Source organism: Mytilus galloprovincialis, chromosome 4, assembly GCF_965363235.1.
Source record: "Mytilus galloprovincialis chromosome 4, xbMytGall1.hap1.1, whole genome shotgun sequence".
Lineage (NCBI taxonomy): Eukaryota > Metazoa > Mollusca > Bivalvia > Mytilida > Mytilidae > Mytilus > Mytilus galloprovincialis.
Genome location: NC_134841.1, coordinates 48876663 through 48890953, shown reverse-complemented (window position 1 = coordinate 48890953; position 14291 = coordinate 48876663). Strand labels below are relative to the sequence as shown.

Here is a 14291-nt window from a genome sequence, read left to right as displayed (position 1 = left end):
AAAATTTACAAAGGGATGATTTCAACTTTACCATTTGGAACTCTTTGTTTAATAGCTTCCACAGAGCAGCAACCCTCTATCAAGATAGGAAATGCAAGCACGGGAATATCGTACCAATTGGGAGATATATAACCCGTATGCAGGTGCTGCTGGAATGTTGCTACTCAGAAATGGAAAGTTCACAATTGGAAAGCTGAAATCATCTCTTTTGTCGTAAAGTTTTGTTTTCAACAGACCCTCATTGTCAATTTCTAGATGTAAGTCAAGATAGGAGGTCGACTTAACTGTATCTGTTGTATCCATTATCTCTAGTTCGATTATTAGATTTTGTTGCATCATTGAACAAATTTTGAGTCCATTAAATTAAACAAGCAAATAAAAACAAGCAATCCATGTGAAATATATATCTCGTATTTCGTTATTCTCCTTCAATCTTTAATGAGTTTATACATTGAAGACCCATTGGTGGCCTTCGGCTGTTTTCTGTTCTATGGTCGGTTTGTTGTCGCTTTGACACAAAGAATAAAAGAGCAATAATGGCGAGAAGAAATAATAAGGATTCTGTTCACAAGTCTCCTCCCGAATATTTGAGATTTTTCTTTTTAGATAGCAAAACAGTTTAGAATTTAGTTTCGCATTTTGGCTGTGATGAATTCTTCAAATTTGAAAGCTATTTTGCAATAAAATGTACGCCCTTTTTACTGTACTTCAGTCCGCATTTATACATCCGTGCCGCGAATGGGTTCAAAATCTATTGTATTGTTTTCAACACATATTTAACCCTCAAACTTTTGTTGAAATTTTATTGTAAAACAGGATTATTTTTACATCTGTATAGATAAACGTCCATGATTTCAGAAAATGTTCACTCTAATAGATATAATTTCCTCTTTGGGCAATATTTGGGGACTAAATAGCAATTTTACTCCCTCTCCCTTTTTTAGCAATATTTTGTATAAAATAAATGTAGAATGCAGATTATTGCCATGATTACACCAACCTAATTTATTTATTTTATCCTTTTTAACCATTAGAAATAAAAAAAAATCTATGGGAGATTCTGTTTCAATACATATACGTCAGTTTACGTACGCATACATAACACAAACACGAAGCTCTTTTTGTAAGAAAGCAAAGGAGGGAGGGTGGTTAAAACTATGAGTGTCAATTTTATTATTTTTCCCTATGTTTACCTTAAAAAACAGCGAAGGCACTAGCATGGCGACAACGAAGTGGTTACGGACGGACGCACTGGTTCAAACTATTATACTGCGAGTTTCATTTAGAGGTTTGATTAGGGTCTTTCCGTTTTGAATTTTTCTCGAGTTCAGTATTTTTTTATTTTACTTTTTGCTACTATATTGATTTGTATCACCACATACAAGTGAAGATGATTTCAGTATACACATATTATTTATTCGCTTCATTTGTAAGAACAATAAAAAATTAAAGATGGTGTGCCTATTTGCATTTCATGTGCTTGTCATTCCTTTTGGCGTCTTCTAATATTTTTTAACTTTTGAATATGCAATTTATAAACTTGGTATGTATTCATCTTTTAATTTTGGTATGCTCAATATACAAATCTGATTGAAGTATTTTCATGAAATTGAATATTAAACATTTACTGTCAGTAGAATGTAACTCCATTCTTTTTATCTCTGGAAAAAATGTAATTTTCGTTTATAACAATCGAATCAAAATTTACACTGGTAGCTAGGCAATCACAAACCAGATGGCGTTTTGAAAAAAACCCAAGAGGATGACGATTATAATGATAACAAAAAATGAAAGAAAACTGCTTTCGTTTATTAATAGATAAATAGATTTTTCAATTCTGTTATTTGTCGACTGATTCAGTGGAAGCTACGTATACAAATCAACCACGACCATACAATCTGAATCAACGGTCACTATATATGCTAATCAACTACACCGATACAAATCAGTGACAAAAGTTACCAAATAAATGAATTACAAACAAAAAATTAACCAGTCGTAAAAGTTAATTCATAAATCATTCACAATAACACTGAACGAATGAGTGGTAACTATACTTTATATACAATAATATAAACTGGTTCATTAGAAAGTATAATAAAAGTTAATCACGATCCTCTGTGGCGCGATAGGCAGCGTAAACTACCCCACCACTGATGGCCTTCCCTGCCAATCCAATAGCCCCCGTTGCCCCTATGGACTGAGCAATTGCAACAACGCTCCCGGTAGCGACAGGTGCAGAGGCTGACATCGCAGCTGCTCCCAATGAGCCTGCTACAATTCCTGTAGCAGTAAAACCTGCCGCTCCAAGTGCCGCTGGTATAACAAACGGTGCAGCTACAACACCAGCCGCTCCTGCTAAAAATTCTCCAAAGGTCAAAGCTACAATGTAAAAAATGATATCATCATGTTGTTATTGTTTTATTAATGAGTATCCTACAAACTAATTTGAAAAAAGAAGTGATTGGACAAGTTTAAAATTTAACAAATCTTTTTTTTTAGTGTGAGTAGTAGTTACATTTATATAACTGTTTGAGTTGTTTCTATGGGGAACAGACACACCCAGATACATCGTTGTATAGAACATACGTCTTTGCTAAATGTGACATCATTTTTGATAAACAGCTTCTTATAAATTTGATATACTGTAAACCAACTAAATTTCGCGATCAATTTATCAGTAAAATAACGCGAATTTATATATCGTCGCGAATAAAATTATTTAAAACGTGGACCTTTCCTTTTCAACGACTTCAAACAAACAAAAATCGCAAATGGTATCATAAGGGGTAAAGCGAAATAAAAGAGGGACGAAAGATACCAAAGGGACAGTCAAACTCATAAATCTAAAACAAACTGACAACGCCATGGCTAAAAATGAAAAAGACAAACAGAAAAACAATAGTAAACATGACACAACATAGAAAACTAAAGAATAAACAACACGAACCCCACCAAAAACTAGGGGTGATCTCAGGTGCTCCGGAAGGGTAAGCAGATCCTACTCCACATGCGGCACCCGTCGTGTTGCTTATGTGATTACAAAATTTTAATCCGGTAAATAGTCTAATTCGGTAGGTCACATTCATGAAAGGGAAGGGAATTGTAGTTACGACGTAAGGAACATATCCGATATCATTTGTGAAACGGTTATTCCATAACGGTCAACCAACTCATGATGGCGTCCGTAAAATTTACGAAGGGATGATTTCAACTTCACCATTTGGAACTCTTGGTTTAATAGCTTCCTTTTGAGCAGCAACCCTCTATCAAGAAAATCATGATAGGAAATGCAAGCACGGGAATATCGTATCAATTGGGAGATATATACCCCGTATATGCAGGTGCTGCTTGAATGTTGCTACTTAGAAATGGAAAGTTCACAATTGGAAAGCTGAAATCCTCTCTTTTGTTGTAAAGTTTTGTTTTCAACCGATCCTCATTGTCAATTTCTAGATGTAAGTCAAGATATGAAGCCGACTTAACTGTATCTGTAGTATCCTTTATCTCTAGTTCGATGGGATAGATGCGTTCCACATAGTCACCAAATTTTGAATTGTTTAGTGAAAGAACATCATCTATATAGCGGAAAGTAGAGTTAAAGGATATTGCTAACTTCTTATCTTTCTTCCTAAGAAGTTCCTGCATGAAGTCAGCCTCATAATAATAAAGAAACAAGTCGGCAAATAGAAGAGCACAGTTTGTTCCCATTGGAATGCCGACAGTCTGTTGAAAAACACGTCCTCCGAACGTAACAAATATGTTGTCAATCAAGAAATCAAGCATCTTGATAATATCAGTTTCAGAGAATTTTTTGTTTGAATCAGAGTGATTCTTTACAAAGTAGGATTTATCCCTCCCTAAGACAAGATACTTGTATCTACGTTGGCCATTCTTTTTTATGAAGCAAAGTAATACCAACTCTTTCAATTTGTCATTTAGTTTGGAATGTGGAATACTTGTGTAAAGAGTAGAAAAGTCAAATGTTTTAATACAGTTACAAGATGAAAGAGAGTTAGATTGTATGTACTCTAAAAGATCTTTGGAATTTTTAAGTATCCACATCTGATTCACGCCACCTCTAGAATAGGCAGTTTCACAATAACTTTGAAGCCCGTCTTTGATTGCTGATAAAAAAGATGTTAATAATTTAGAAAGAGGTTTCGTGGAGCACTTGGAAGACCCAGCAATATACCGTTGTTTGTAAGGACACTTATGTAGTTTAGGTATCCAATACAGTGATGGAAGATCCAGTTCTTCATCTTTGGTTGAAATTCCAAAGGAACATAGAACAGACCTATGATTATCCAGGATTTCTTCTTTGGTAAGTGTCGTGAGGGTATATGTTGAGTTTCCAAGTGAATTGTCAATACCTAATTCGTTTATCAAGCATTTAATGTAATGACTTTTACACACAAAAACAATGTTATTTGGGGCTTTATCTGCGGGGACAACAACATATTTGTCATGGAGGTCGGATAGGTCTTTTGCAACATTTGGGTTTTTAAAGATTGACGTAGCATGGACATTGATGGACCCATTCAGTTTCTTAATTCTGATTTGTATCAACGACCTCACTGCCTCAATCCATTCGGAAAGAGTGTAAGTAACCGCGAAAATAAGTTGGTTTACAGTAAATGTATTGATGCTTATTGTAACAAAAAAATAACTTTCGACCGATGACCAAAGAATAATGCAATTGTATTGTGATCAGTTCCGGCTGTTCTTTTTATGCTTTCAACCATTGATGATCAAGCTTTCCATAATTTTAGTCTCGATATCACCTGCTGAAGGTTATACTAAAAAATACTTGATCTGAAAAGCAGGTCCAAGCTGTAATTTAAACATCATGATGAAATTGCTTATGTAGACTAAACGCACGTATGGTGTATTATATTATAAGCCTGGTACCTTTGATGACTATTAGCATGTTGTAATGTCCTATTGTAATGTTTATTTGTGTATTTCTTTGTCCTGAATGTTCTTGTATGTATTTGTACGGTATTCCTGTCATGTAATCTTGTCATTTTAATGTTATATTAAACATTGCCATTAAAGTGCGAGGTTTGGCTAGCCGCAAAACCAGGTTCAACCCACCATTTTTTGTTCTTAGAATGTCCTGTACCAAGTCATGAAAATGACCATTGTTATATTATACAAGTAGTTCATTTCTGTGTTTGTTACATTTTAGTGTTGTGTTTCTGTTGTGTCGTAGTTCTCCTCTTATATTTGATGTGTTTCCCTCAGTTTTAGTTTGTAACCCGGATTTGTTTTTTTTCTCAATCGATTTATGAATTTAGAATCTGGTTTTGTGGCATGCAAAACCTCCCGCTTTAATGGCAATGTAAATTAAAACATTAAAATTACAACATTACATGACAGGACTACACTAAATAAATGGGAGAAAATATAGGACAGAGAACCAAACGGATAATAGCCAACAAAAGGTACCAGGTTAAAATTTTAATAAGCCAGACGTGCGTCACGTCCACACAAGACTTTCCAAGAAGTTGTGACCAATACGGCCAGGGTTACCCGCCGGGGACAAAAACATCCTTATTATTTAGAATAATTCATACTTTTGCAAACAGTAAATTTTATGAAATGACTATATAATAGATATACATGATTGAACTGCAGCAGTGACTAGCTACAAAATAAAAACGGATATATTACAAAAGTACACAGCCGAGTTAGCCAAAGCCAGCGCAACGCCCAAAGTGATCTCACATTTGAATTTCTAAAATAGTCAAATCTAGAGATATAAGATATATTTTGTCTGTGTTTACTGTTTGTTCAAGATAATATTAATGCCGCTACTATGAGGAAGTAGTTTTAACAACAAGTTTTTTTTCCTGTTTTAATCACCCATTTAACTTTTAAATATAGAATTCTCTTTCATATCGTAAAAAAACAAGCATTTTGATGTGTTGTTTTGATTTCAATCAGAAGAGTTGTTTTTATTTCAATCAGAGGAAAGATTCGTGTCTTCCCAAAACAAGAGTTGTATCTATATTTGCCATTCTTTTTTTTTCTATTAAACACAGTTGGACTAATTCTTTAATTTGTCTTAAATTTATAAGATTAGAAGTTGGTAAAATGATTAAAATTTTGCACTAGGAGAGATTTAGAGTGTATGTTCTAAATCAGATTATTGTACTTTCTTATTATATATTTTGGCTCTGAAGCGTTCCCGGTGAAGTTTGTAAAATCTTTTTTTTTACATACCATGACAAACTGGGGCGGCTATCAGCAAGATACAAACGATAACGGGAATTTTCTTCTCCATTCTGAAAAACACAGAATTATCTTGTAGGGTAGCATCATACAAATAAACAATATTCGGACAACCATAATTCTTAAACTATCAGACATTGAATTATTTTCCTTAAAGTGATATGTTTAGTTTAAAAATTAAATTCATGTATCCAGCAACTACCACTGAATTACAGTCTTCTGACATGGAACTATTATTTTCGACTATTGGTTTATCTGTTTTTGTTGACCTAATTATTTTTAATTAACACATATCGATGTTTTTACGAATCGCAAACTCTGATAACATTGAATCATTTTGAAACAGTTGTTACTAATTGGTCTATAACAACAAGTAATATCTACCGCCTTGTATGGGGGTGTTAGACAAGTGATTATATTCGTGCTAGTCTCACTTTAAGTGAAACAAGACGATCAAAGCAGAAAAAAGAAAAAGAAAACGTATAAAAGATCAAATAAAGGCAAACAAAGCATATATATACCCAAGTGAGTATGGATTATTTCTGAATATGTTATGTTGGATAATGTTCCGTTAACTGTTGTGATCAATCGACTGAATTTAATTTCAACATTTGTGCTTTTAAGAGGGTGTCCATAGAAAAACCAGGCAGTGGATGGCACATGACATATTTTGTTTTCAATTTTTTTTTTATCTATTTCATATCACAAATTCATTCTTTCTCAAAGTTAATTTTTTTTTTTTTTTTATTAACTGCAACAAATAAAGAGAAAACAAATACATAGAAAGCACTCATTGAAAATGGGAGATAACTCTTCATTTTGTACAAAATTTTGTTGCATTGTTAGTGAACTTTAAAATCATTTTCTGAGCCATCCACTGTTGATTCAAAAATATCTTTGACACATTTATCCTTTGTATGATATAAACATTGCACTGGAACCAAAAATTCAGTGGGAAAAAAAATTATGTTGTGCCACCCATATTATATAGGATTTGCCTGATATTTTCTTGGACAGCCTCTAAATAAGATGAGTAAGCGAGTTACGATGATTTTATTTAAATTATATTATTAATACCTGTAGTCTTTTATAATTGAATTGACAGTTTTGTAAGCTTTTTGAAACAGATGTTGCGAATCAATGAATGTGTTTGTAGACAGATGTGGTTTGTGTTTTGTTATGTATAAACATTGACAGACAAAAATATGTGACGTATATCTATATGAGGTATTAAAAGATGAAGAAGTTTTAATAAAACATTTTCAAGATCAAGGTAAACCTTCATCTATAAATAATGCTTTTATGATCGACATTGAATCACAATTAAAGCTATTAGAAAATAATATAGATTTCAAAGCTGAAACAGATGCTCCAATATCTTGTTCAGAAGTAAATAAGGTAATCAGAGGACTAAAACTTCAAAAGTCTGCTGGACCGGATAGAATTATAAATGAAATAATTAAAACCTCAAATCACGTAATAATTAAGTCAATTGTTAAAATATTTAATTTAATTCTAAAAACGGGTATATACCCAAAATCATGGAAGGACTCATATATAATTGCACTTCATAAGAAGGGAGACAAATTTGATCCCAATAATTACATCTAGGTATATCTTTAATCAGTAATCTTCCTAAAATATTCAATACTGTACTCAATAATAGACTAATCACAGTTGTGGATAAACAGCTGAATAACTGTCAGTTTGGCTTCAGAGAAAACCACAGAACTGCTGACAGTATTTTCATATTAAAATCTTTAATTAATAAATATATACACAAAAATAACAAAATAATATATGCATGCTTCATTGACTTAAGAAACTGAGGCATTTGACTCTGTATGGAGGACAGCCCTTCTATATAAATTATGCAAAATGGGAGTAGGAAAGTCTTTTTACAGGGTAATAAAACAACAATATTTAAATACAAAACCTCTTTAAAATATAAAGATCACATTTCTGACTATTTTGACATTACTAGAGGTGTGAAACTAGGGGACTCATTAAGTCCTACTTTGTTCAATATTTTTATAAATGATATCACTAAAGGTTTGGAAGTCCGAAGATGACAACTCAAGTCCATTAATGGAGCTCATAAATAGTAAACTAGGCTCCCTCCTGTTTGCTGATGATCTGCTTTTACTATCAGAATCTAAGGAGGGTCTCCAAAATAGTCTAAATAAAGTTTCTATGTTTTGTGAAAACTGGCAGCTTTCTCTAAACATAAATAAAACAAAAAGTATGGTCTTTTCAACAACAAAGCAAAAGCCTGAAACATCTATACTTGTATATAAAAACAAAAAAAAATAGAGAATGTTATGGAATATCCTTACTTGGGTCTGCTGATTAAATCAAATGGTAATCTCAGTCATAGTACAACTGAATTAACAAAAAAGGCAAAAAAAGGTTTTGTTTTCTATTAAAACATATACTAATTATCTTGGCAGCCTTCCTATCAGAGTGTCAAATAACTTATTTGACACCTTAGTGAGACCTATATTAACTTATAATTCTGAGATAACATATTTGGACTCATATATAACATATTTCAAAGCTAAAAAAAGAGCTTTGGTTTCGGGAAAAATTGTGGACCCATTTAATTTTATTGACAAGACTCCAATAGAAAACTTGCATCTTGGTTATTGCAAGTTTACTCTTGGCACTAACAAGAGTGCCTCAAATTTTGGTACAAGGAACGAATTGGGAAGACTGCCTATTGAATGTCATATAAAAACCCAAACTATTATGTATTTAGCAAGGCTTTTCACCTCAAATTTGAATCCCTCATTACATGAATCTTATCAATTAACTAAAACTTTGGATTCTAGTGGCTCCTATTCATGGTTCACTTCTGAATCTAACATTGATATAGATAGACTAAAAACCTGTAATAATTTAAAACAATTAAAAAATATTAAAAGCTATATTAAACCCCAAATAAACTCATATTACAACAACCTGTTGATGAATAAGTTGAAATAATTATTGATGATAAAAGTAAATTAAATTTTTATAAAGGACTTGAGCCAAATCTATTGATCAAACCTTACCTCTCTAACCCAAACTTTGAATTTAGAAAATTAATTACAAAACTTAGAATCAGTGACCATTCATTATTAATTGAAAAAGGAAGGCATTTTAAAATTCCTCGCGAAGAGAGACTTTGCAAAAAATGCAAAGTACTAGATGATGAGAAACATTTCTTAATAAATTGTTCTCATAATTCAAATATTAGATTAACATATTTTAATTGCATTAACAGAGAAAGTAATTCATTTGCTAATCTCACTGACAATGACAAAGTTATATATATACTTAACCCATCAACACCAACACAAGTGAATAAACTAGGATCCTTTATAAAAAAAGTCAATGGAACTGAGGACAGGGGACCCTTTAATATTTACCTGAATTTGTGTATATATATTGAGTCACTTAGTTATTGTCTTTATTTGTTTGTGTTGTTGTTATATGTCACAAACTGTATAGTTTATATGGCAATAAAACTTTGAATTGAAAAAAAAATTGAATTGAATTATATAAATTTTACTGACGTCAGACACGCGAATCAATGAATGTGTTTGTAGATAGATGCAGATGATTTTGTTTTCTGTCATATTGTTCCTTTTAAAATTGTTACACGATGATGACTGCTGTACGGTACCCATATTTTGACTATTTTATTTATTATTTCTGTTTAGTTCACGCATCATTGTAAATATAACGGAATTTGATGAGACTGTCATCAAAGTGAGAGGTTTAGCGCTTTAAACCCAGGTTTAATCCACCATTTTCTACATTTGAAAATGTCTGTACCAAGTCAGGAATATGACAGTCTTGTCCATTCGTTTTTGATGTGTTTTGTCATTTGATTTTGCCATGTGATTATGGACTTTCCAATTGGATTCTCCTCTGAGTTGAGTAGTATTGTGATTTTACTTTTTACTTGAAACTGCAAATCAATGAAGACATATCTTACTAGTATAAGAGGGAATATAAAGGATTAATTTCTTGCTGTTTATTTCCCATGTTTTCCTCATGATTAAAATTAAACTTACAAACTGTATTTCATTTATCTTATTGTTTTAATGACAGCAATATGATTAATTTACTAACTAAAAAGTATCAAAGTTCCAACTAAGAGTGTTTGGGTTCCTGAAATTGCTATAACCAAAATATATTCTTATGTTATATCTGAGACTACTGTGTTATAGTAGTCTCAGGTTATAGTTGTACAAAGTTTCGGTGATTAACACAAGTTATACATATTTTTTTTTTATCTCTTTGAAATTAAATGATAGCAAAGATAACGTTTCCTATATTATAATTAACCCAATCAACCAAGATAGCTTTTTTATTATGCCATTTCTAGTGCAGAAATTTCTTAACCTTCTGTCTCTCTGAAATGGAGATCTAAAATCTTAGAGGAATATGTAGACTGGTATAGTATTGTTCGTGAAATGCGTTTATGATATATCATGTATTTCGTTCTAAAATGGATCATTTGCATTGTAAAAGAATGTAGAAAATTAATGCACAATTTGATTAGGGACTTTCCGTTTTGAATTTTTCTCGGAGTTCAGTATTTTCGTGATTTTACCTTTTTTTCTAAAAGTAAAAAAAAATTCTGTGTAAGCACAACTTTATTTGTTCTGATGTTGATTTCTTACTCTACAACTAACCTCGCATGCATGCTACTACAGAATAGGATCGTCTGTCTTAAACTATAATACCTTTTTAGCATATTAAATTTCTTTTTCTCGAGCATGAATAGGTTCATATGAATGTAAAAGCGAAAAGTATGTTTTAATCAAATTTATGATCAAATGTCTCACATTATTGCATTGCAGCTGTTTGTCTACTAAACTTGGCATTTACAAAAATATTTGTATATCATCCTGATCATTCAATATAAAAAAAATTCAGAGCCATTGCGGTCACCGTAAAGTGAAATGACCACTGATAAGTTCAGAAATTTCCCAACTTACCTTTGAAATGGTGTGTCGAATTGTTATAACCAGTAACAGTTAAACTGTAAGTAAAATTCAATTACAGGATATATATATATATATATATATGATATCTTAGCGACCACTGAAAAAAGACTGTGACGCATTCAATTTGTTTTTAAATGTGGCATATGTTATGTCATAACATATGTCACATGTTTTTTTATCAACTTTTCAATTGAAGTTTTTATTGACAGTCCTTTCCATCAATATTTTAGTTTCATTTATTTTCGGGAATTACATTGTATTTTCACTTTTAATTTGCAGACATTAGGAAACTATCATTAAACTTAAAAGGGGTGCATGAGGGTTATAATTGTTTTTTCTGAAAAAAAAATATATTCTGATCCCCAATTAGATGAAAAAAAAATTCTGGTCAAGCATAGATCAACAAATACATATCCTTTTTCCAGTGCACATGAAAAGCGAAATTATGTAGATTTGATTTATTTGCAATAAAGAACATTTTTTTTATAGGAAAGGTACATATATATTAGTTACGACTCCGATCGATGTTCGGCCTCTAATCGACGTCCATTCCTTAAATTTACAAAAGGAAAGGGTGTTTAAATTGAAAATACAAGTGATTTGTTCATATTTACAGTAAAATGCAAAAAATAAATTGAAATTAATGAAAAAAAACAAAATAACGAAATTTTCAATAAAGGGGGAGGGCTAGAAAAAAATTGTCCTATCCTAGGTACCTATGTCATTCAAAAGCTATTCAGATCAAGCTGTCAACTATTGATTCTAAATATAAACTTTAAAATGTATTATACCTTGCAATCTTTCTTTATACCAATAAACTGTTCACATATATATAGCTCCTCTTTGTGTAAATTTGATAGAATAATGCAATAGGGTGAGGGTTTGGATCCCGCTTACATGTTTAACCCCTTATGTGCCTGTCCAAAGTCAGGAACCTGTAATTCAAAGGTTGTCGTTTGTTGATGTGTAACATATTTGTTTTGTTTATTTTTTGTTAAAAAAAATTAGCCAGTTATTTTTCTCGTTCGAATTGTTTCACATTTGTCATTTCAGGGCCTTTTATAGCTGACTATGCGGTATGGGATTTACTCATTGTTGATTGAATGCCGTGCAGTGACCTATAGATGTTAATTTCTGTGTCATTTGTTCTCTTGTTGACAGTTGTCTCATTGGCAATCACACCACCTTTTTTTTCTATAAACAACGATAAAGCTAAAAAGAAAAAGACAAACAACAGTACACAAAACACAACATGCAGATCTCATATGCTCCGGAAGGGCAAGCAGAACCTGCTGCATATGTGGCACTCGTCATGTTCGTTGGAAAAGTGGATGGGATTGTAGTTACGATTGAAGCATATCCGCCATCATCTGTAAAATGGATATACTATGACGGTCAACCGACTCCTTTTAATTAACGCAGTGATTACTTCAACTTAATCGTTTGGAACTCTTGGTTTATAAAGCTACATAATGAAAGTTATAGTTTATCAAAGAAATTTGATTGGAGATACAAACACTTAAATTTGTTATCAACTGGGGGATATATATTCTGTACATGCATGAAATCATCTTATAATAGACCTTCGTTGTCAATCTCTAGAGTTATGATGCAGACTTAACTGTATTCTTCAAGTTCGATGGAATATTTCACCAAATTTTGAATTATTTCGTGAGAGAACATCCTCCTTCCTTTTCTGCCCAAGTTCCTGAGTGATGTCAGACTCATAAATAAAGTCGACAAGAGGAGCACAGTTGATCCTCAAATGAATACCGATCGTTTGTTGTAAAACAGTCCTTCAAACGCAATTAATTTGCTCTCGATCAAGAAATCAAGCATAATGTCAGTTTCAGAGAACTTTTTGTTTGCAACTATGCAAAACATTCAAAATCAAAGAACCATGATTGAAGGTGCCTGACCAAATAGTCACCATGGAAACCAATAATATCATAGCTATAACAATTGTACACTAAATACCATGGACTTGTCTGAAGTTGTTCCATTTGATCTAACCTATATTCTAAAGGGAAAATAGGCAACCTAGCAATTTAATGGAAACTGCCGTGTGGGTCATATTTTTGTCGACTGGTTCTTTTTGCTGGGGCTGAGTTTCTTTCTATCAATTATAGTTATCAAGATAATTGCCAAAAAGAAATGAGGTATTATATTGACAGCAGACTCACCTGTTTTCTGAAATAGCTAGGGCAGATGGTACAAATGGAAGTTGTGTTTTTAACGACGGTTTACCCAATTATAGATCAAAGATCACATTTTATATACATGAAGTCAATTCTGCCTCCATTTTGTCAAATGCAACCACATCATCAACTAAGGGAGCTACCATTTGATTTTTATGGGGGGGCTAGGATGAAAAATTTTGCCCTGCTTTTTTTTTTAGTTGTAATCTCTGTCCTGCCTTTTTATTTTTTACTCTATTCGTTCCTGCCTTTTTTTTTTACTAGTTTATCCTGACTTTTTTTACACAAATTGTCATCCTGCCTCTTTTTTTTTAACAAGTTTCTCATCCTGCCTTTTTTTTTACTCAAAACTCCTGTCCTGCCTATTTTTTTCAAATTTCATCCTAGCCCCCCCCCCCCATAAAAATCAAATGGTAGCTCCCTAAAGAGCCTGTATTGCTCATCTGCATCTTCCGACTATCAGATGTGCTTTTTTAAGTTTCTATCTATCTATAACAGTTTTAAGATAATACTAGTAGATCCTAGAAGGCATTACGCAAATATAAGAAAAATCGTCATTGAAGGGCGATAACTTCAATGAGAAGTCAACTAATCATTTCGGTCATGTTGATCTATATATGTAGACTTGCTGATCAGTTTTGGTCTGTATAGTTTTTATTAATAAATTAAAGAACCTTAGTGAGCACGCTCACATACCCCACGTCCCCACATTGTCATTGGAGAAATGAAATAAGTATAAGAAAAAATATTGAATAATAATTTCCTGTCAATATACATAGTATGTCCTTATTATCTACAAAATTTCATGAAATTCTGTTGTGTGTTTTCAGAGGAGTTGAGATGACAAACTGTTGCA

General features: G+C 32.3%; 1 long non-coding RNA gene across 1 annotated transcript; it reads right to left on the bottom strand.

The window, feature by feature from the left end:
* Positions 1 to 1788: 1788 nt before the first annotated feature.
* On the bottom strand, positions 1789 to 11364 carry LOC143072328 (uncharacterized). Its single transcript, XR_012977138.1, has 3 exons — positions 11229 to 11364; positions 6229 to 6290; positions 1789 to 2382 (listed from the first exon to the last, which is right to left on the bottom strand). It is a non-coding gene; the product is annotated as an uncharacterized LOC143072328 (long non-coding RNA).
* Between the last annotated feature and the right edge of the window lie 2927 nt (positions 11365 to 14291).